We start from the raw sequence: 22,009 nt of genomic DNA on the forward strand, positions 1-22,009 counted from the left end.
CATGAATTGAGCTTCATTTTGGAATATCAACCCTCTATTTTGCACGTGTGCTTGCACTTTTTTATCAGATTTTCAGCATAGTAATGATATAATTTTGAGCTTTTCACTTATCGCCCACTTAAGTGATGATGAAACTCTTGACTGTCCACTTAAGTGGAAAAAATTATTGGTTGCCAATCTTCAACAAAATCAAAAATTACCCATTGCCCAGGTTACTTTTTAAACCTGATTTTGTTAGTGAATTCAAAATTTAAATTTAAATGAAACTTTTGCCCTTATGGAAGGTGTAATGACCATAATTTCTTTCTTCTACCCAACTATTAGGTGGGTGCCCATCTTCTTCTTACACTTCATCAGAAACCGCCCACTCCCTTAGCAAAAATCACCACCATAGTCAGTTCAATATCCTAAGAAGGAAATCACCTGCCCTAAACCATGTCATTCACCACTACTGCTCTATGCAAGCCATCAAGCAAGGAACGGATGGCTTCGTGGAAGAAAATAAAGATAAGGATTGGAGATTTCAGAGAAGAATCTTGTATTTTCCGCTTGTATGTAAGATAAAATATTGAGCAATGGCTTCTTAATGACTCTTCCAATCTCCTTCATTCTCATCAAGTATTGGTAATTGGTTATTGACCAGCGACCACATTATCAATGGTTAGGCCATGTTGAAACTCTTGGGTATGGTAGGGGTTGTTTGGCAACTCTCTTTTGGAGCCAATTCTTGTGCTCATACCCGTTTTGGGCACAGAATCAGTTAACATCTTTTTTTGGTATAGTGTGCCAAACAATGTGTGCTGGCTCCAAAAAAATGAGCAGAGCTGGGCATGAACCGGGTGTTTTGCCACACTTCAGCTTGTTCCCAAGAAGCTCCAAATTGAAGCATCTTGAGCACGCGCGGGAGTGTAAAATGTGGGGCACAATGGAGGTTGAAGCTAGCCAAGGCAGAAGTGGAGGGTAATTGAGGCATTTGACTAGAAAATAAAACGTCCCCTTTTCTTCATCGTTAACCCCAGAAATTTTATGGATTTTTATTAGCGGCTGCCAGCCAGCAGCCAACGGCTGCGATCGAGCCACGTCAGCACATATAAATCTAATGGTTATAAATGAAAGTGTGGGGATGTAAATGTAAATATAAATTTTTTATTTTACAAAATCTCAACTAATTCCTTGAAATTTACAAAAGCAACTCCCTGGTATTAATTGACTTAGATGCTTTCAATTTAGGGCTTTTCGATCCAGATCTCAATCGATTTAGGGCTTTTTGATCCAGATCTCACTGATGTACCTCTTCACACGGTGGGACAGAAAAGCTCGTCTTGTTCATCGCCGAATGCATCAGTGGCATCAGACGGAGATTCTCACCACTTTCGGTCCGCTGGGAAGAGGTTGTTTCTTTGGCTTGTTAAGCTATTCTTTTCATCTTCTTTTTTGGGTCTCACTATATCTTTCTTCCGTCTTTTTTGTTTCAATGCGAGAAGAATCTGTGCAGGAAATGAATCAAAGTGTATTATTTTCTATCAAATTCACTGAATACCCGTGTAACTAAGAAGGTAGTTTAAGATGGAGATGAAGATAAAGAAACTTCAATGAATTTTAATGGAGAAGAAATCCCCAAACATTGAAACTCCCGACTTGCAGGGAATGGAAAGCGAATAAATTTGACGGATTTCAGGCAAAGTGGAGCAGCTTTTTTTGCAAATAGAGCAGGAAGAAAGCGTTCGTTCGAAGAATCTCGACAGACACCAGTCGGGTGAACACCAGGGGCTGTTTTTGTAAATTTTAAAAAGTTAAGTTGAGATTTTGTAAAATAAAAAAGTTATATTTACACTTGCATTTCTGTAGTTTCATTTTCAACCATTGGATTCACATCTTTACACGTGGCTCGATAACAGCCGCTGGCTGCTGGCAGCAGCGGCTGCCGCTAATAAAAATCCAAATTTTATCAACATAGGCTTCAAGGATCACATTCCTACGTGAACTCATCGCTCTTGAGTTACTATGAAGAAGAAGTCGAAGAAATCAATGCTCTTGATAAGAGGAAGCTCTCAGCAATGAAGAAGGCGAAAGTTTGTTTCCTGCATGAACTTTTTGTCTCCGAGTGAAACCCTTAAATTTCGACCTCTTACTTTCCCTATCATTAATTTTCAACTCCAGCTATCTCTCTCTTGCGCGATCTGTCTCTAAAGCACCTTCAATTTCTACGTTCTGTTTCCATTGTCAGATGATGTAAGTGGAATTATCTTGAATTTCTTCCTGCTGCTGATTTTTACCTAGTAGTGGGTCGTTCATATATTAGGGTTCTCCCATTTGAAATCCAATGTTTAAATGTTTAATTTGTTGCCTTCTAATCTATTAGGTAATCTTCTTTTCTGGTTTAAGTTCCAACCTGTTACATATTTGTCGAAATGCGTATACGATTTTAACAAACCCAACTCGAAATAATATTACTAGAGAATTGATAAGATCATACTTCTGTAACTCAGCCAAACCGAGCCCACGTTGAGTCATGCCCACACTTGAATTGAATTTGTTTGTTCTGACTTTGTCTGAAATTTAACAGAGAAAGTTCTAAGATATATATCCCCATAAGTTTTACCTTTTTATTTTGTCCATCTGTTGTAAGTTCCAGCGAGCAAGTATTTATTATGGGGGCTTTGATTAGATGATTCTACACCTGCTTTTTAGTTCAGGACTATAGCTTTTCTTACTTTATAGTAGGGAAGTTCTTAGTTGGGATAAAGGCATAGTTGTTGTTGCATTGCAGGGAAATCTTTGAATTTTCCCTTTTACTTAATTCTTAGTGTGCTTATTCAGCGAGGTGTCGACCTTGTTTTGCATGCATTTTAGTAAGAAAACCAGCACCTTCAATAAATAACATCTTTAATTCAGTGAATGAAGTGATAATACATTCCAAATTCCTATTTATGGGGTCAAAGGTACCTATTTGTTTCTTACACAATGTCTTTGTGGGAAAAAAAAATTTAGATGCTAGCATGAAAAATTACATATTGTAAGCAGGAGAATAGTCTAGATTGTCATCACCATGTTGGAAATACTTAATATTACATTGAACATGTTATGCTTTTTTAACTGAATCCTTAGCTCAAGTGGAAGAATACCTAGATAATAGGATGACAGTTCGATTCTATCAGGATTTTTTTTTTCACTTATGAATTTGTTTTTATTATGTTCTGATGCGTCCAAAATCTGCTCAGCCCTTGGATCTTCACGTGATGTCCTGCAAAACGAAAGTGTCAGATGTGACCCGACCGCTGGGGTCGGGAGTCCACCTCCGAAGGCTAAGTCAGTTGATGAACTTAATCACAAACGGCTCTGCTAGAAGCATAGAGCTAATGAATGAAGAAACGGGAAAGGTGATCTAGATAGCAGGACGCTGATAGTTTTGATCTATCAGTATGTATCTGAACCAGAGTCTTAGATAGTATTCTTTTTGATCGATTGATCCGTCCCCTCACCTTGTATGGTAGTGAGGTTTATATAGAGTGTACCTTCGAATCTCCTTCGTTGGATGCACTCGAGCCTTCTTCGGGTAGTCGTTGGATCTTATCAATGAGATCCGTTGAGCGATAGACTTCTACTAGTTTGGGCTAGTAGAGGACTCTCGAGATAACCGTTAGGTTATGCGATAGTTATCCCTTTGATGATGATTATCCGCAGCCGTCGCTTTGAGTCTGCTTGTCATCGGGGTGATTACCCTAATCCATAAGTAAGATTAGGGCACGCTTGCAGCCGAATAATCTTTCTTCTTCAAAGAAGCCATCTTTTGGATCCGGTTCGCTCGGGAGCGATTCGGTTTTCTCCGTCTCGACCGGGGTCGAGGGTCGGACCAGGTATGAACCCGGTCTGATCATAAACTCTCCATATCACGAGCCCCCCAGACCAAGCGTTCGGTCGATCCCGAGGGCTTGGTTTTTAACTCGGGTTCGTCGTCGGTGATGATCTCTGCGTGCTTCATTAAATGTCATATCACATTTAATGCGGTGGTCACTTTTCCTCGAGCGTTGTGAGTGTAAGGCCACGTATCTCCGTTGCGCTGATCCGTCGTGGCTCACGTCATCCAAGCGACGGTTTCCGAACGCCTATTTCGGATTCGTGAGTTCAAACTTTCAAAACGTCTTTCAATCTTGATCGTTGATTTTGAATCAACCTCGATCGTTCAGATTCCCGAACACTCGTGCGGGAGTTTTAAAAGCGGTTCGTTGTCCTCGTAGGTTTCATTCTTCCCGTCTGGAATTTGAACCTTTGTTGTCCGCTTCGCGCCTTCCCCCGCTCTCAAGCTTCCGTCTCACCGAATCGGTAGTTTACTTGAAACGAGTAATGGCGAACGATAGGGCTTCTTTAGTACCCCATGTTGGTGATAGCAATGATGCTTTTGCTTCTCTTGCTCCCGAACAATCGGATAGTGATAACAAAACCCTAACCGTCCTCCGGGCAGGAGTTCACTGAAGTTTCTCAAAAAGGTTTTGAAAGAAAAACCGAAACTTCCCCTGTCCTTGTCGAGTCTGGATCTTCCAAGATCGTCGATTCTTCTAGGCAGCCTCAAACCTCTGGGTCCAATGGTGGACCTGGCTCTGTTCCTTCCATTTACAATGGAGAAACCCTTCTTTTAGCTGTCCAAGATTTTGACCTTCCTTCCTCCTATCAAGTTAGGGCTCCCCACCCTGATGAGAGGGTTGATTCATCCCTTTCGGGTGAATTTTCTCTGTACATAGATGCATTGGAAAGCGGGGTTCGCTTTCCTTTTTTAATCCTTTATTCTCCGCAGTTTTGAATCACCGGAACATTTGTCCCGGAATGCTCCTCCCCAATAGCTGGCGTCTCATCGTCGGCTTCTTGGGTTTGTGTTTTGAGCTTGGCATCACGCCATCTCTTTCTCTTTTTGTACATTTTCATGTTCTTTCTATCTCCCATCCTCCCGGATGGGTCTTTCTTTCCAAACGCAATAAGGCTGAACTTGATTGGAGGGGCAGCATCCTTGTCAAAGGAACTTGCCCTTCTAACCACAAAAGATGGCGCGAACGATACTTTTTCTCTGTCGAGCGCCTCCATCAGATCTTAACTTCCCGACCACCCGGAGGAGGTTTACTTCTTCGTCCGAAAGTAACCGGGGCCTTCCCTTATCCAGAGAAGACGAGGCGGCCATCGGGAAGATCAAATCCATTCCGTGGTATCAAGAGATACATGGATATGAAGTGGAGTATAACTCCATCCTTCAAGATCGGGGCTTGGCTCATTGTGAGCTTCTAACCATCATCCTTTGATTTGACTGAAGTGATATGTCTTGAATTCCGATTCTTGTCCTTCTTCTTTGCAAGGTGCCTCCCCGAACGAACCCCGAAAGCCTCGGGTGAAGGCCGCTAGGGCCGTTGTGACAGCCGAGCAACGATTGCCCAGTGGTCTTGACTGCAGATCAAGAGGCTTCTCTTCCCTCTCCCGACCCCTCTTACAGGGGGTATCGGGAATATCGGGCCCGTAGCCGATGCTTCGGGTAAAGGGAAGAAACCAATGGTGGAGAGGGCTAACGTCTCTTCCTCCGTCCGAACCAAGAGGAGGCATGACACAATTGATGCTCCCTCCAACAAAAAATCCAAAGCTTCGGCGGATGGTGAGGAGGTCTTCATCCCCCAAGTGGACCCCGAAGATGACCGACAGGGTCACTCGGGATCCCGAGAAAGCTGCAGAGTGGAGCTCCCTCGCTCTTGCTCCTTCGATCGCCAGGAGTTTGAAGCCCCGGATGACACCTCCCTTGTTAGTCAATCTACAAGGTAACGGTCTTCTTGCTTACTTATGTTTTCATAATTTCTTATGACTTCTTCTGATATCTTCCGTCTTCCCAGGAATGTTGTGTTGAGCTTTTATCAACACATGGAAGCATTGAGCCGGGTTGGTCGCACCAGCTCCTTGCTGCAAACTTGTGAAGAGAAATTGGCCAAGGCCAATTCTAAAATAGACTAGCTGACTACAGCTACCGTGGAGCTGCAGAAAAAGCATGAGGAAGAAGTGATCTCCCTCAAGGAAGCTCTTGAAGCTTCGAGAATTCGTGTCTCTGTTGCCGAGCGCGAGGCCGAGAAGCAAAAGGCAGCTGCCACGTTGTTTGGTGACAGCCTTGAAATCAAAAGTAGGGAGCTCGAAGAACATCTGAAGTTTGCAATCCCTAGCAAGCCTGAGCATATAAAGCCAGACCTTCGGAAGGAGTGCATTCGGAAATACCTGAACAGCGTACGTTTCTCCGAATTGCTAGGTTTCTACAACATTCAGGCTTATCGCATGGGGCAGAACGACGTTTGGGAGCAGATCCTTGGAACGATCCCTGACTTCGACACTGCTCCTTTTCGCGAGGTATGCCACCCAGAGGTCTTCGGGAAAGTTGGTATGGATCTCTCAGACTGGGCTCAGGGAGAAGATGATCCTTTTCCAGCTGACCCTCAATATGAGGCATATCTAGATGACGAGCCGGCACTTCCAGAGGAGAAATCACAAGCCGAGTCTCAAGTTGTTGCTGTAGAGGATTCAGCTGATGCCACTCTTGAGGAAGGCTCTTCTCGTGGTCCTGAGAAAAGTCATCCCGACCAGGGTCCCTTGGGCAACAATGAAGAAAAGGCTTAGGGAGTTGTTCTTTTGTAAAGATGTACTCTCAATTTAATGAATAGACATTTCTTTATTCATGTTGGCCTCAAAATTTCCCCGTCTCCTGCCAAAGTCTTGCCTTGAATATCAAAGTATTAATGATAAAACTTATCACTTAACTTTTCATTCCTCGCCGAATAATGATCTTATAGAAATATTGTGAAGATGCGTTTCGGGAAGATGCGTTAATCTTCCCCACTACTTCATTTATTGCAAAGTCCGCACGTTTCCCTTCTCGCGAAGTTCAAACGTTTTCCCGCTTTTTGTATACCATTCACTGTTTCCAATGAATCGGAAATGCATCCATTATTTTAATGGCAAGTGCGACGATTGGAGGTTTCTCTGCATCAGGTGCTCGCTTCCACATGTTTCCATGTGGCATCTCTTCGACCGTTGATCTTGCTTTTTGCGGATTTCGAAGCATCGTTTCAATCTGGGTGGTCGGTTGTCCTTAGCCTTCAACCGTCGTCTTATACTTTAGGCTATTTAAAGCCTTCGTGGGTACTCTCCATCTATCCTGACTTCTGCAAGATAGATTTGCTAAAGTGCCAAAGCAACCTTTCGTCCTTCGGCCTCGCTTCCGTATTCCTCGTACTCCAACGACGGCTCTATCCATTTCCCGAACAACTGAGTTTTTTGATTTCTCATCTCTTTCCCCACTTCCCCCGAAGTAAACCGCACAGTAGTTATACTTGGGGTTTCGGTTGTTGGTCCGTCGAAGCTTTAGAAAACTAGGGTTTCCCCATTGTTGTCTGCTCGTTTATTTCTCGTACCGATACGGCTGGTTTTTTTGTTGTTTTGCATAGTGGCTCCCAAGATCAACCCGAACTTTATCGAGCAAAATCTTGCAAGAAAAAGGTTGCGGGTGGTTTCAGCTAGTGAATCCTCCAAGCGTAAGGCGATCGCTGGCGGTGAATCTTCAAGTCGATTCCCGCAGCCTTCGTTGATGCCGTCCCTACGCCTCCTTTGCCCGAAGTGATCGCTCGTCTTTCCCAGGAAGATCTTGATCACTCCATTGCCGATGGTGCTGCCGGAACTCCCGCTGAGTGAGCTCATTGGTGCACCCCCGAAGAAGACTCTTCGGGCATCCGAGGCAACTATGTTGGCGTCTCGATGAAGGTGTGGTCCCAGCAGGTGCTGCTCCTATTTCTAACTCTAGTGCTTGTTTGGCATCCTCCTCCTCTCCTCCTTCGAGTTGGAGGATTTTGCCACCAGGAAGCGCCGTCGGGTGACAAGTGATGAAGCTCAGCCTTTGCTTGATGTAGTTCATCCTTCTCATCCTTCGCTCGAATTAGTGTCAAGCGAGTTTGACAGAGCGTTGGAATGGTGTACTGCTGCTCGAATGACTTCGAGAGCGCAATTCTTTCCAAACTTCCGATGAAGTCTTTACGAAGTCACTGGTGATGTAAGTCTTTCTTCATTATCCTCCGATTCTGAAAAATTACTTTTCTCGCTCCTCGCTAACTCGAAAGTTGTTTGCAGGGAGTCTTCTCGGTAACTTCCACAACCAAGTGGAAGCAAGCACTAGACTCGTAGGTTGAGCAATGAAGTTTCTAGGCTTCGGGAAATCTCCGAAGCTAAAGATGTTGAGATTGCTCGCCTTCGGAATCTAGCTTGGGAGGTGGCAGGAGAAAAGAATTCGATGATTGGTCGTCTTCGGTCGGACTTGGATGATGCCAGGGAGAAGATTCGGCGACTGGAGCGAACAGTTGGAAAGTCAAGAGCTAAAGGATCTGAAACATTACCCGAAAGGCAAGCTGTCGTTCCTTTGCCCGAATCCCTTCCAACCGATGTTCGCAGAGCCTGCGTCTTCAAGTATTTACACAAGAAGTCTTTTGTTGATATGCTGAATGCTTATAACTTGCAAAGGCGTACGGGGATGGTGAGAACGAAGTATGGGAATCAATATTAAGGAAAGATCCTCATTTTGATACGACTCCCTACAAAGGCTTGTTTGCCATCCCGAAGTATTTACCGACCCGGGTATTCCTCCTCCCGACCGGACCAAAGATAAGATTGATCCTCCACCTTCCGATCCAGATATTATGCAATATCTCGGAAGATTCTCCTGTTTATTCTCCGCTGGAAGAAGTCAATTATGACAAGCTTGTGCCGAATGCGAGTTTGTTCGAGGACCATTCTCCTCCTGGACAAGCTGGACAAAGAGTATGAAATTGCGGAGGATTTTCTAAATATCGAAATTTTTTTTGTAATCCTCATTTCTTCTCTTCTTTTCCTTGACTCTCCACCAATGGTTGACTCATATGTTTGTTCTAGCAAAGTCGCGTCGATCTTGTATAACTTGTTAACAATCACCGTAATGACTTTCTTCTTTGATCGAGATTGTATCCAGCTCTTGTAATTGTTTTGATACTGGCCTCTTTGGATCTTCTGAAGAAATAAGAAATTACTTTATCTTGAACTTTGCTAGCCACTTGAATCGCCGTTGTATTAGGTCTTAGTTGTCTGAAACAATGCCTTTACTTAAGGATTTCCGGAGAAATACAATAAGTCTGAGAAGGAACTCACTCGGGTTTTAAACCGATGCCTTATACTTAAGGATTTCCGGAGAAATACAATAAGTCTGAGAAGGAACTCACTCGGGTTTTAAACCGATGCCTTATACTTAAGGATTTCCGGAGAAATACAATAAGTCTGAGAAGGAACTCACTCGGGTTTTAAACCGATGCCTTATACTTAAGGATAATTCAAAAATTCAATAAGTCTCGAAGGAACTCACTCGGGTTTCAAACCGACGCCTTGCAAAAGGAACTCACTCGGATTTTCATCCGATGCCCCGACTTAAGAAAGTTCGAAAGATTTTCCATAAGCGTTGAAGTGTTGAAGGACCCACACGAATTTTCATCCGATGCCTTATAGTTGGATCTTGTTCTTGAATGTGGTGTATGATGCCCCCCAATCAAAAGATAGTTTGTTGAAAGCCAAAAATTGCATTGATTGAGTTGAAAATGATTACATCGCGAACAAAATTGAAATCATCCTCAAGGATAAAACTTTTTGAGATGCCTAGCATTCCACGAACGATCCAACTCTTTCTGGGAATCGATGTTCTTCAGCCTATAAGCTCCTCGAACCGACCGGTTTCACAACCATATAAGGTCCTTCCCGGGAAGGGTCCAACTTTCTTTGGTGACGCGGGTCGGAAGCTAGGGTGTTTCTCAACACCAAATCTCCGGCTAAGTACCGACGATTCTTCACTCGAGTATTATAATGAGACGCTATCCTTCTTTGATAATGTTGAGTTCGTGCTATTGCCTTTGCCCGAACTTCGTCCAACAAATCAAGACTATCCAGCAGTCCTTGTTCATTTGTTTTTTCCTCGAACTCACGATCCCGTAACGTCCCCGCCATTATCTCCACAGTGCCAATGCTTCGGATCCATATGCCAACCTGAATGGAGTTTCTCCTGTAGGTGTTCGAACCGTAGTTCTATAAGCCCACAAGACATTATGTAGTTCTTTGACCCAAGAAGCTTTGTCAGCTCCGAGTCTTCTCTTTATTCCTTCCAAAGTAGTGTTCGGTTAGTAACCTCTACCTGGCCATTGCTTTGGGGGTATGCCACCGAGGACATACGATGCTCGATCATATATGTTCCACAGAATTGCTCAAATTGTGGACAATCGAACCGAGTACCATGATCAGTGACAATTATCTTTGGAATCCCAAAGCGATATATGATTGATTCAAGCACAAATTTCTCCACTTTTTCTCTCAGTAATTGTCGCCAAGCAATCGGCTTCTACCCATTTTGTGAAGTAATCAATTGCTACTATCAGATATTCCCGTCCGCCCGATGCCTTGGTGAATTTGCCCATGATATCAATTCCCCACATTGCAAAGGGAATGAGATTTAGAATTGAAGTCATAATTTCCGCCGGGCGCTTCGATCTCGTAGCATGAATTTGACAAGTTACTACATCGACGAATGTAGTCCATAGCAGCCTCTTGGATCTTAGGCCAATATAACCCAAGTCTTAGAATTTTGTGGGCCAGGGCTCGCCACCCATGTGAGCGCCACAAATTCCTTCATGAACCTCAGCCAAAGCTGATTTTGCTCCTTCGGGGCCTATACATCTCATAAGGGGTCCAAAGCATAAGATCTTTTGTATAGTCTCCCATTCCGAATGACAAATCTAGCTGATCGAATCTTGATCAACCTTGCCTCTACTGGATCCTCGGGTAACTTGTCATCTCTTAGATATTCGATTATTGGATCCATCCAAAGAACGTTCGCTTCAATATAAGAAATTTCTTTCTCATGATAACTTGGAAAAGTTACCTCTTCAATGTAGACCGAAGGGTCTAGATTCTTTTCCTTGGCATTGGCTAGTCGGGATAGCTCATCTGCCCACTCGAATTTTCATTCCTCGAAATCCGAGATATCTTCAAATTCCGAAATTGGTTTTGAAATGCCCGCACTATCTCCCGATATTTTTGCAAGCGTGGTTCTTTAATGCCATACTCCCCCTGGACTTGGTTGACTATAAGTTGAGAGTCACTATAAATAGTAACATCTGCAATAGCTAATGTCTTTGACAACCGAAGTCCCGCTATCGTGGCCTCATATTCCGCTTCATTATTACTTGCATCAAATGCGAATCTTAAAGCATATCGAATAATAAATCCCGCTGGACTTTTTAATAGAATTCCAGCGCCGCTGCTCCGTCTTTATTACTCGAACCATCCACATATACCTCCCAAGTGGTTGATATAATGGGATCCTCAATGGTGGGTTCCACTGGTGCAGTAGTTTCTACTACAAAGTCGGCTAATGCCCGAGCCTTGATTGCGTTATGGGCTTAAAGCTCACTTGGAACTCACTTAGCTCAACCGACCAGGATACCATCCTTCCGGACAAATCAGGTTTGCTAAGAACTTTACTAAGAGGAAAAGTTGTAAATACCTCAATTGGATGAGCCTGAAAATATGGCCTTAGATTCCCGGCGGCCATCATGAGAGCCGAGCCTCGCTTCTCAATCTGCGAATATCTCGTCTCCGCATCTAGCAACACGTGGCTTACATAGTAAATCGGCCACTTGTTTCTTATCTTTCTACCGAACAAGTACTTGCACCGACCGCCGAAAGGGATGTCGCTAGATATAGCTGTAATATTTCCCCTTCTCCGGTCCGGACAGGATCGGTGGTTGTCCAAGTGCTTCTTTTAATTCCTCGAAAGCTTTCTGGCACTCTTCAGTCCACTTTGCTTCCTTACCGCCCTTCAGGTCTTTAAGCGCCTTGAAGAAAGGCAAACATTTTTCTCCGGACTTGGAGATAAATTGATTTAAGGCAAGAACTCTCCCCGGTCAAACATTGTACATCCCGAACGGTTTTGGGAGCCTCCATATCAATCGAGAGGTTGAATTTTGGCAGGATTAGCCTCAATTCCCCTCTCGTGATACCATGAAACCCAAGAATTTGCCCGAGGAGACTCCAAAGGCACATTTTTCTGGGTTCAACTTCATTTGATGTTTCCTCGATCGAGAAAACCTCGATCAAATCTGCAATGTGATTTGCTTTTGTAAAGCTTTTCACCAAGCATGTCGTCAACATATGCTTCAACATTCTTTCCTATCAGCTCTTTGAAAATCTTGTTGACGGCCCTCCGATATGTTGCTCCCGCATTCTTCAGGCCAAAAGGCATGACCTTGTAATAATAGCTTTCACGATCAGTCATGAAAGCCGTATACTTCTCATCCTCCTTATTCATAAGGATCTGATTATACCTTGAGTAGGCATCCATGAAACTTAAAGTTTCATATCCTGCGATAGCATCTATCAAGAGGTCAATCCGAGGCAACGGGTAGCAATCTTTTGGGCAAGCTTTGTTTAGATCCGTGTAGTCTGTACACATCGTCCACTTCCCATTCGCCTTTTTCACCATCACCACGTTGGCCAACCAAGTTGGGCACTTGATTGGTTCTATGAAACCAGAATTCTTAAGTTTTTCAACTTCGTTCCGAACGGCTTCATACTTTTCAATAGAGAAATTTCTTCTTCTCTGTATCACTGGTTTCGCCTTAGGGTCTATCCAGAGTTTGTGCTCTGCAATGGCCCGATCGATCCCAGGCATGTCCTCAGCAGACCATGCGAATACATCTTTATTCCGTTGAAGAAATAACTTCAACTCATCTTTAAACTCTTCCAACTGTTCAGACCCGATATAAGTAATCTTTTTCTCATCCTCGGTACATAGTTGGATTTGCTCCAGTTTCTCCACTGGTTCGGGCCTTTGCATCTCCGTCTCTTCCCGATCATCTCGAACTTCTATGGGGAGGGCAGTAACCTTCTTTGGACCCTCCTTGTCTTTTAAATAGGCAACATAACACTGCCGAGAGATCTTCTGGTCAAAGGAGACTTGACCGATTCCCATATCAGTCGGGAATTTTATCTTCAGGTGCTTTGTCGAAACAATAGCACCTATCTTGGATAAAGATGGTCGCCCGAGAATCATATTATAGGCTGGTAGTTCTCGAACCACCAAAAAATTGATTCGGACAGTTGTTTCTTTAGGAAAACTTCCAATGGATAGATCCAACTGAACCGATCCTTCCGCTACTGCAGATGACCCTGCAAAGCCATATAGGTGTGTAGATGAAGGTTTCATCAAGTCTTGATCCACCTTCAATTTTTGATACACTTCGTAGGAAATTAGGTCAGCTGCAGACCCTGTATCAATCAAAACTCTATGCACTTCCCGCCATGCAATCTATACCTTGATGACTATAGCATCATCATGAGGTAAACAAACGTCTCTTTCGTCTTCTTCGCTAAAGGTGATAGAATCTTCACCATTCAGCTTCTTCCGCTTCTGCGACTCTCCGGCTCCAACAAATTTGGATTTAGTTTTCAGACTCCGGAATGATTCGGGCTCTGGTCCCCCGAAGATGGTAAGGATCGGTGACCGAGTAGCAGCTTCAATCACCTCCTTGCCTTTTTTAGACTTTGGGGCCTCCCTCGATCGTTCTGAACTAACCGAACGATCCCTTTTAGGGGCAGCCGCACGTGGCCCACGTGGCTCCTCCCTTCTCTTGCTAACAAAACTGGACAGACGTCCCTGAGATATCAATCTTTCAATATCTGCCTTCAGATGACGACAGTCATTAGTATAATGACCATAGTCCTTGTGGAATCGGCAATACTTTTCCCGATCCTGCTGCTCTCCGGGTTTCAAAAGAATTTTAGGCGGCCACTTCAAAATATTTTTTCTTTTGAGGATATTCAAAATATCAGCCCGAGGAGCATTCAATGGAGTGTACTCACTTCTACCGGGGGATCTTTGGCGCCAAGGTTGGGATCTTCCAACCCGATCGCGAACATTCTTTTTTGGCTTCTGCTTTTGCTCAGGAGCCTTTTGTTCCTTATTGGAGACTTTATTATCTCCTTGGCGCGCATCTAGAATCTCCATGACTTCAGCTTGCTTCTGGCATCTCTGTACCAACTCAGCATAAGTCGTGGGTATATCCTGGAGTAATAACTCCAGGAGTTTCCGATTTGTGAGTCCCGTGAATAGAGCGGTTCGCTACTTGTTCATCCAAGTTTTCTATCTACATCGTCACTTTGTTGAATCTTTTTAGAAACTCTCCGATCGATTCGTTCTTTCCTTGTTTGACAAGAACAAGGTTTCTTCCGTTTTCTTGACCTGTATCCCACTCTCGGAATCGCCCTATGAATTGGCGCGCCAATTCGTCAAAGTTTACGATCCTTCCCGAGGGGAGGTTAGAAAACCACTTTTGTGCCGCTCCGTTAGAGATGAACCAAAAACCACGCATAAAATTTCATCGAAATTACCCGAAACCGCCATGGTCCGTTGGTAATAGCCGATGTGAGCTGTTGGATCTCCGGAGCCATCGAATGTTAAGAAGGTAGGCAAACGAAAGTTATGGGGAAACCGATATCCCGCAATTGGCTCAAGCAAAAGGAGTCTTCCGAATGACCGAGTAAATATCCTCGCTTATTCTTCCCTTAGCCAACCGTCCTAACTTCTCATTGATGTTGGCTAATTCTTGACCAATGCGGGTCGGGTGATCTTCACAGCAATACGATCACGACCTCGATTAACACGATCATCACGTGCTACTCGATCATCACGAACAGCCCGTCCTTCACGAACGTTTCTCTCGTCACGAATCGCTCGATCATCACGAACGGTTCTTCGACGATGGGTGAGTGAGTTCTTACCCCCGTATCCAACCTTGTATTTGAATCAGTTGTACTCTCTTGCGGTCTATCGAACCGATCGCCTCGCCTTGGTTGATCATCAATCCTCCGAAGTCCTCGGTCTCCTTCACGGAAATTCCGATCAACATTCCGGTCTTCAGCCATTCTTTGGTCACGTGGCAATGCACGTCTCCCTGAATCGCGTTGATCGGGTTCTTGTGGTAAAACCACTCGTCCTGGTGAGCACGCGGAGTGCTTGGCTCACCTCCAAGAGTTGAATCTTTACCTGATCCAATTGATCTTGGATTGTATCGGGAGGAAGATTACGTCCTCCCCGGCCATCATCCACCTCGATAGGATTTTGGCTTTCCTGGGGAATATCTGGATTATTCACCCTAGGTATTTGAACACCAGAATTGCGTTGTGCAACGGCTGCTGCGGCTGCTGATCTAGTCACCATGGCTTTTTCAAGTCTTTCCCACAGACGGCGCCAAATGATGCGTCCAAAATCTGCTCAACCCTTGGATCTTCACGTGATGTCCTGCAAAACGAAAGCGTCAAATGTGGCCCGACCGCTGGGGTCGGGAGTCCACCTCCGAAGGCTAAGTCGAGTTGATGAACTTAATCACAAACGGCTCTGCTAGAAGCACAGAGCTAATGAATGAAGAAACGAGAAAGGTGATCTAGATAGCAGGACGCTGATAGTTTTGATCTATTAGTATGTATCTGAACCTGAGTCTTAGATAGTATTCTTTTTGATCGATTGATCCGTCCCCTCACCTTGTATGGTAGTGAGGTTTATATAGAGTGTACCTTCGAATCTCCTTCGTTGGATGCACTCGAGCCTTCTTCGGGTAGTCGTTGGATCTTATCAATGAGATCCGTTGAGCGATAGACTTCTACTAGTTTGGGCTAGTAGAGGACTCCTGAGATAACCGTTAGGTTATGCGATAGTTATCCCTTTGATGATGATTATCCGCAGCCGTCAGTTTGAGTCTGCTGTCATCAGGGTGATTACCCTAATTCATAAGTAAGATTAGGGCACGCTTGCAGCCGAATAATCTTTCTTCTTCAGCAAGCCATCTTCTGGATCCGATTCGCTCGGGAGCGATTCGGTTTTCTCCGTCTCGACCGGGGTCGAGGGTCGGACGAGGTATGAACCCGGTCTGATCATAAACTCTCCATATCATTTCTATTTTGCACTGCTACGTTGGTTGAAGTTTAAATAGTTGTTTTAACTTGTTTTAAAGTTAGTAAAATTAAATAAAATTAAATAAAAAGCTCGGTTTTTGCAATTTCCAAATAAATTTTCATTGTCTAATATTTTGCAAACAGTCTATTTTGTTATTATCAAACAAGATTTGAACAACCGGGAATGAGAAATCGGCAGAGACGCATTAGAAACTATTTATCGCTAGAATCATTGCTAAACAACCCCGTATTGGCCTGAGAATTGAACCAGTAGCGTCTGGTTGAAGGAAAAGACTAGGCCGTGAAAAGTTGAAGCGATTTTTATGGTCTTGATATCTAGTGAAGAGAAGGCCAAAACATAATTGCAAAACCCTAAACCCAGACGTAACCGTTGACTGGGAATTCTCTGTTTCCATAGTGGAGGCTTTCTTTGACCCAGAGAGACATGAGATCAGAGGGGAGAGCTTCTGAATTCCACTTCTAGATTTTTGAGAGAGAAAAAATGACCTGTTAAATGATGGTGGCTTCATCAAACTTGGAAAAAATCCCATTTCCCAACCAATGATTAGGGAGATGGTACAGAGAGTCCCAGAAACCCTAAAGAGGGTGTCATTTTGGAGGAAAAGTTTGATCTTTGCAAATAACAATGAGAAATATTCAGAAATTTACGAATTAAAGAATTGAAGAGGTTCGTTTCCTTTCCAGTCTGGGTCTCAAGAACTTCGCTCATGAATACAAAACAGAACGGAGAAGATGCCGAGAGCAAGGTGGTTAAACCATAGAATTAGGAGCAAGAGGTGATTCAACGTTTTTCGTTTTCGTTGAATTAGGAACAAAGTGCCTTCCAAGGTGGGTGAAGTTCCTTATGCAGGTGGTTGACCGTTCCCCAGAATTGCAGGTTTTCTCTCTTTCTCCGCTTTCCCTCAGCAAACCCTTTTTTCTACCTTCCTTCTCCTCTTCCATTTGATAAGGGAACAGGTTCATGCAGGACTGTCTCTCTTGCCGGCAGGGGACAGTGGTGTGGGATTTTGCTTGGCAGCAGTGCTTACGTGGCACTGTTCCAAGTAGTGAACGGTCCAGATGAAAAGTTGAATTTAGATTAAATCACTATTGTAGATTTTTCCCATGTGCAAGAAAGTAAATTTTAAGTGGAACAGACCCGGTTGTACGGTTCAAAACGAACCATCATAAAACCAAAACATGAAGAGTCGTACGCTCTACGGGTCTCCTTTCTTCATCGATCGGAGAGTTTAATAGTGTAAGTTAAACTTAGGAAGGCAGAGTCTGATCCGCCATTTCAGCTTCCTTTCTGGGTTGTTCTATATAACCCTTTTGAAGGAGAACAGTTGTTATCTCCTTGACATTCTTCTTGTTCACCTTTGTGAAGAACAGTTGTTACCTCTTTCAGATTCTTCTTGCTCTTCATTCTACAGTTGGGTTTGTTAAGCAATCTGCAATTGTTCCTTCTGAGTTCAATTCTGCAGGGTTTCCTTAACTGAAATCAAGAATGACGCTTTGGCCTTCAATCACTAAAGGCCCAACACATTTATCTCGCCTCTCTACCAATTTCCTCTTGATGCTCTGTTTTCTCTTTATAATCTTATTCATCGCCTCTTTTTCTATTCTCTGTATTTCCTATTTTTCTTCTTCTTCACTTGAATCTCCGTTAAGGCCTGCAACATCATCCCACATCTCAACACCAACCTCTATCGACCACATCGTCTTAGGGATTAGTTCTTCTGCAAAATCATGGCCTCAACGCAAGGAATATGTATGCCTATGGTGGAACCGATTTCACATGCAATGTTGTGTTTTCGTTGACACGATGCCATTAGAGAAATCTGCTACCAAAGATGAGTTTCTTCCTCCTATATGCATCTCTGAAGATACATCTCGGTTTCGCTACACTAATTAACAAAGCTGGGTATTGATTTGCAATTCGTGGGGCTAGGCTTGTTTTGGAGACTATTGCTCTGAATCACTCTATTGTCAGATGGTTTGTTTTTGGGGATGAAACACAGTGTTCTTTGCTGATAATTTTAGGATGGAGAATCACAATCCAAACCCTCTTGAATGCTAAAGACAATCAGCAAGGTAAGTGATCCGGATTAATTATGCTTCTGGATACGATTGAGCCTCCTCTCGTATCCGGGACGATGAGTCCTGCAAGAAAGGTTAGATGCGGGCCGGCTTGTGTGCCGGGCAGCCGCCTCCGATGGCAAAGTCAGATAATGACCAGAATAAGGACTCGTGCAAAAGCTACACAAGATTATACTCAGAGTGTATTGGATTGCTCACCAACGAGATGCGTCTATGTTTTTATATTGTAAGTGTTACCTTTTATGTATTTGGTAAGTTAACCCGACAGAAGCCATCGTATCCCCGAAGATTATGCCTTTCCGTTATTGGTTCCAGCAAGATAGCCGGTGGAGTTGACTTTCTCAATAGGGAGAGACTGCCTTATTTGTTGAGCGTGATGTACACTGTGGCCAACTTAATCGGTCACATCCCGATTGACTGTGGAGCCCCATTCGGACATAGCCCGTTGATACAGGTACTGGTGAGATAACCCGTTCGGACATACTCCTATGATCGGGTAACACCCGATCATCCGGACGGGCCCTGGTAAAGTCGGGTTATGCCCGCTAGATATAAGCTTCCCGTATCATAAGCCCCCTATCCCGGTCGTTGTTCGCAAGGTTCGGGATAGCAAGAAAAGACCATCCAGCGTGTGAATTTTTAGGAAAGTACTGGTCATCCATGGCTGTAGTAATAAACGGATGTTGTCCCGAGTGTATAGGGTAACTTCGAAGTCTTCTTTCTTGATCCCGACCATTACTCTGCATTACTCGGGAAAATGTAGTTCAAAACTGAACTCGATGCTCATCCCGGTCGATGGGAGGACTCTCCCTTTCATTTTCTTTCCACTGTTTTCTTTGCTCTCTACTAAGAATCGCTCCCGACTAAACTTTCAAAGTTCCTCAAGCCTTCCAAGTCTTCAAGCAGTAAGTTTTCTTCTTCCTTATGGCCCCGAGGAAATATAAGGCCCCGAAGAGGCCAAAAGTGAGCTTGAGGGGTTTTAGGCATCAGCCTAAGGTTCCCATTCCCGTATATCGGGAGAAACATCGTCAGGCCGAGGGGTACGCTAGCGAAAGTGATAGTGATCAAACCAGGAAATTCAACCTAACCGGGGATCGTCTAAAGGACCTTCATGAGCAAACTTCAGACGAGGAGCGATCTGGTTCCTCTAGCAGCTCCACCGAAGACGACGATCCTCGACTTGTTAGGGAAATTCTTGAGATGTTCCGTAAGGATAAGGAACAACGCGAAGCTCAACCCCTGACCATTCTGCCTGTTCAAGACGAAGTAGAGCCCGAAATAGAGGCCATTCCAAGTGTTGAATCCCGAGAAGGTCCTAATCAGGATTCAAACTTGAACCCTGCCGCTGCCTCTGACTCTGCCACACCTTCTGTTGAAAGCGTTTTGAGACCCGAGTCTACTGCCACATCCCAAGACCCACCAGCTTCAACTTCTCAAGCCTTCTTGCGAACAGATATTCCGTCTACCTCCCGGTCATCAAAATCAAAAGCTCCTCCTCGTCCACCTTTTCAACGCCCCAACGGTTTTCGGGGGCCTATTCCCTGTAAACCCGATCGTAAAAAACTGGACTCTGCTGCTCTAGCGCTGGCCGAGTTTGAGCAGAATTCAGAATTGAGATTCCAAAGATAATCAGAGTGCGGAAATAAATACTTATCAGATAAAATTCAGAAGGGCAGTGGGCGGAATCCACTCCTTCAACCAAGCGGAAAGTGAGGTCAAAACTAGATAATTACAAGTCTCAAGTTATCAGGATAAATCGAAAGTTATTACAATTCTTCCAAGTTTAACAAACATAAAATAAAGTGAATGGGCCTCTACGCATAAGTCTCCTCCACAATAAATAAGTTCTCTTAAAAAATGAAGACCATAGAGATCCAACATGGCTGCTCCCACACTATTCCAGGGCTAACTCTGATACACCGAAGGATCTTCTTCGGTACTGTCACCGAAGTCTTCATGGTAGCTAGCCTCCGGATAGTAGTATGGGGTATCCGAGTCCGCCTCGGGGGACATACCATCAGAATAATCACCTGTAGAGTTGTCTAACACAACATTGAAAGAAAAAGGAATGAGTTCAAAAGAACTCAGCAAGGTAGTTATTCCACAACACATAAGCCACATGATAACAATAATGAAATAATGCAGATGATATGAGACATATGATGCAATATGAATCAACTCTAAGTATTGTTCCTCTTTTATGCAAACCATCTTTCCCCCCCCCCCCCCACCCTTTTTTGGGTGCCCCCACCCCCCCCCCCCCGGGGGAGGGGGCCCCCCCGGGAAACCCCCCCCAAACCTAGCAAGGACACCCTATCTATTTTGGGTGAAGAAAGGTTAGTTTAATGTTACATCTTGAAGTTGGACCTTGATTCCAGTGTTCTATCTCCTTCTTCTCTCTTTTCTTCTTCTTATTGTTCTATCTTGATGTTTTGATTGTGGAGAAGGTGTTACACTACTGTAACTACCTATTCTCTAATCTCCTTGTGTCTCAGAGTGAACCCCCAATCACTCTATGCATTCCTTGAAACCACATGGTGAATCTCCTCAATTCTTCACTGATTTTGATTGAATTTTGGACAGCATGATCATTCTACTGTAGCTTCTTTTCTCATTAATGTTTAACATGTTTGATCTTAGCCTTTATAGCTGTTCCAATGTGTTTCATCTCCTTGAATCAATTCCCCTTTCTTTCTAGCCATTTTAGCCTTCTATGTTGACCATTGATATAAGCATTCTAGTAAGTTTCTATTTTTGATTCCTCTCATTCTAGGATTAGTATTCTTTTGATTTTCTATTTAGTTATTCTTGCCTCTGATATGTTCTTGATATTCCATTAGAGTGAAGCCTTGTTCTCTCTAATTCTTCCCTTGAATCCATGGTGAGTTTGCTATGAGAACCATGTTGTTTCCAATTTAGAAACTCATGTTCCCAAATTATAAAGTACTGATTTTTGGACCATGGATGATTCCCAATTCATGCTAGATAGTCTTAGTATGTTTGTGTGAAGTTCCCTTTCGAATTTCGGATCAATCGGACTTCAAACGAAGAAGTTATGACCAAAACAGTGCAATCTGTACCTTGCTGTCTCCATTGGTCGATTGATTGGTCGATTGGGCCAGTAGACCAATCCAATCGACCAATGAGATCTGTTTTCCAGATTTAGGTCTTTGTTGCTCTATTTAAGTCCAATCTCGGGATTAGTTCGTCTCCTCTGCCTCCTAAGCCTCTGGAACGAGTTAGAACTCCATTCTAATCAATTTCCTTGCATCCTTGGTTGATCCCTCGCAAGAACTCAAGTAATCTTCTTCCTCTTGCATCAAAGGTATGTCTACACTCTCTTCTTCTTCTCCATCTCTGTTTTTCTTTCCTTTTTGGGCTGACATAATAGAGAAGATGTTGCATTCTCTGTTGCAAACATCTCTCTACTCATCCCTCATGATCTTCCTAAGGATTAATGGCTAATGCAATGATCTTAATCATGATCATTGCAAGCTTTTGAAGGAATCACGATCTAAATCATGATCTTGTCTTTGTTCATCTTTTGATTCAAATTCTAATATTCTTAGATCTGTTTTATTGATCATATTAGTAGTCAATCGTTGTGTTTTCTTTACAAGAGTTGTAACCTATCAATCTCTAGTTCTTTCTTCTTGATCATACCATGCTTTCTCCAAGAACCATGACTAATAAATTTATGGTAAGTTTTGTTTCCTTATTTAGATTCATGTTCTTCAGTCTTAGATCTATTTTTCTTGAAGATCTATGCATGTTTTTCATGATTTCTTTATCACAATCAATGATCCATCATCCTATCGTTCTTGTCCATGATTGTTACTATGAATTCTTCAGGAACCATGATTGATCTAATTATGGTAACTTTTGT

This window comes from Hakea prostrata, chromosome 9 (genome assembly GCF_041222555.1).
Source record: "Hakea prostrata isolate BN-2017 chromosome 9, UWA_Hpros_2, whole genome shotgun sequence".
Taxonomy (NCBI): domain Eukaryota; kingdom Viridiplantae; phylum Streptophyta; class Magnoliopsida; order Proteales; family Proteaceae; genus Hakea; species Hakea prostrata.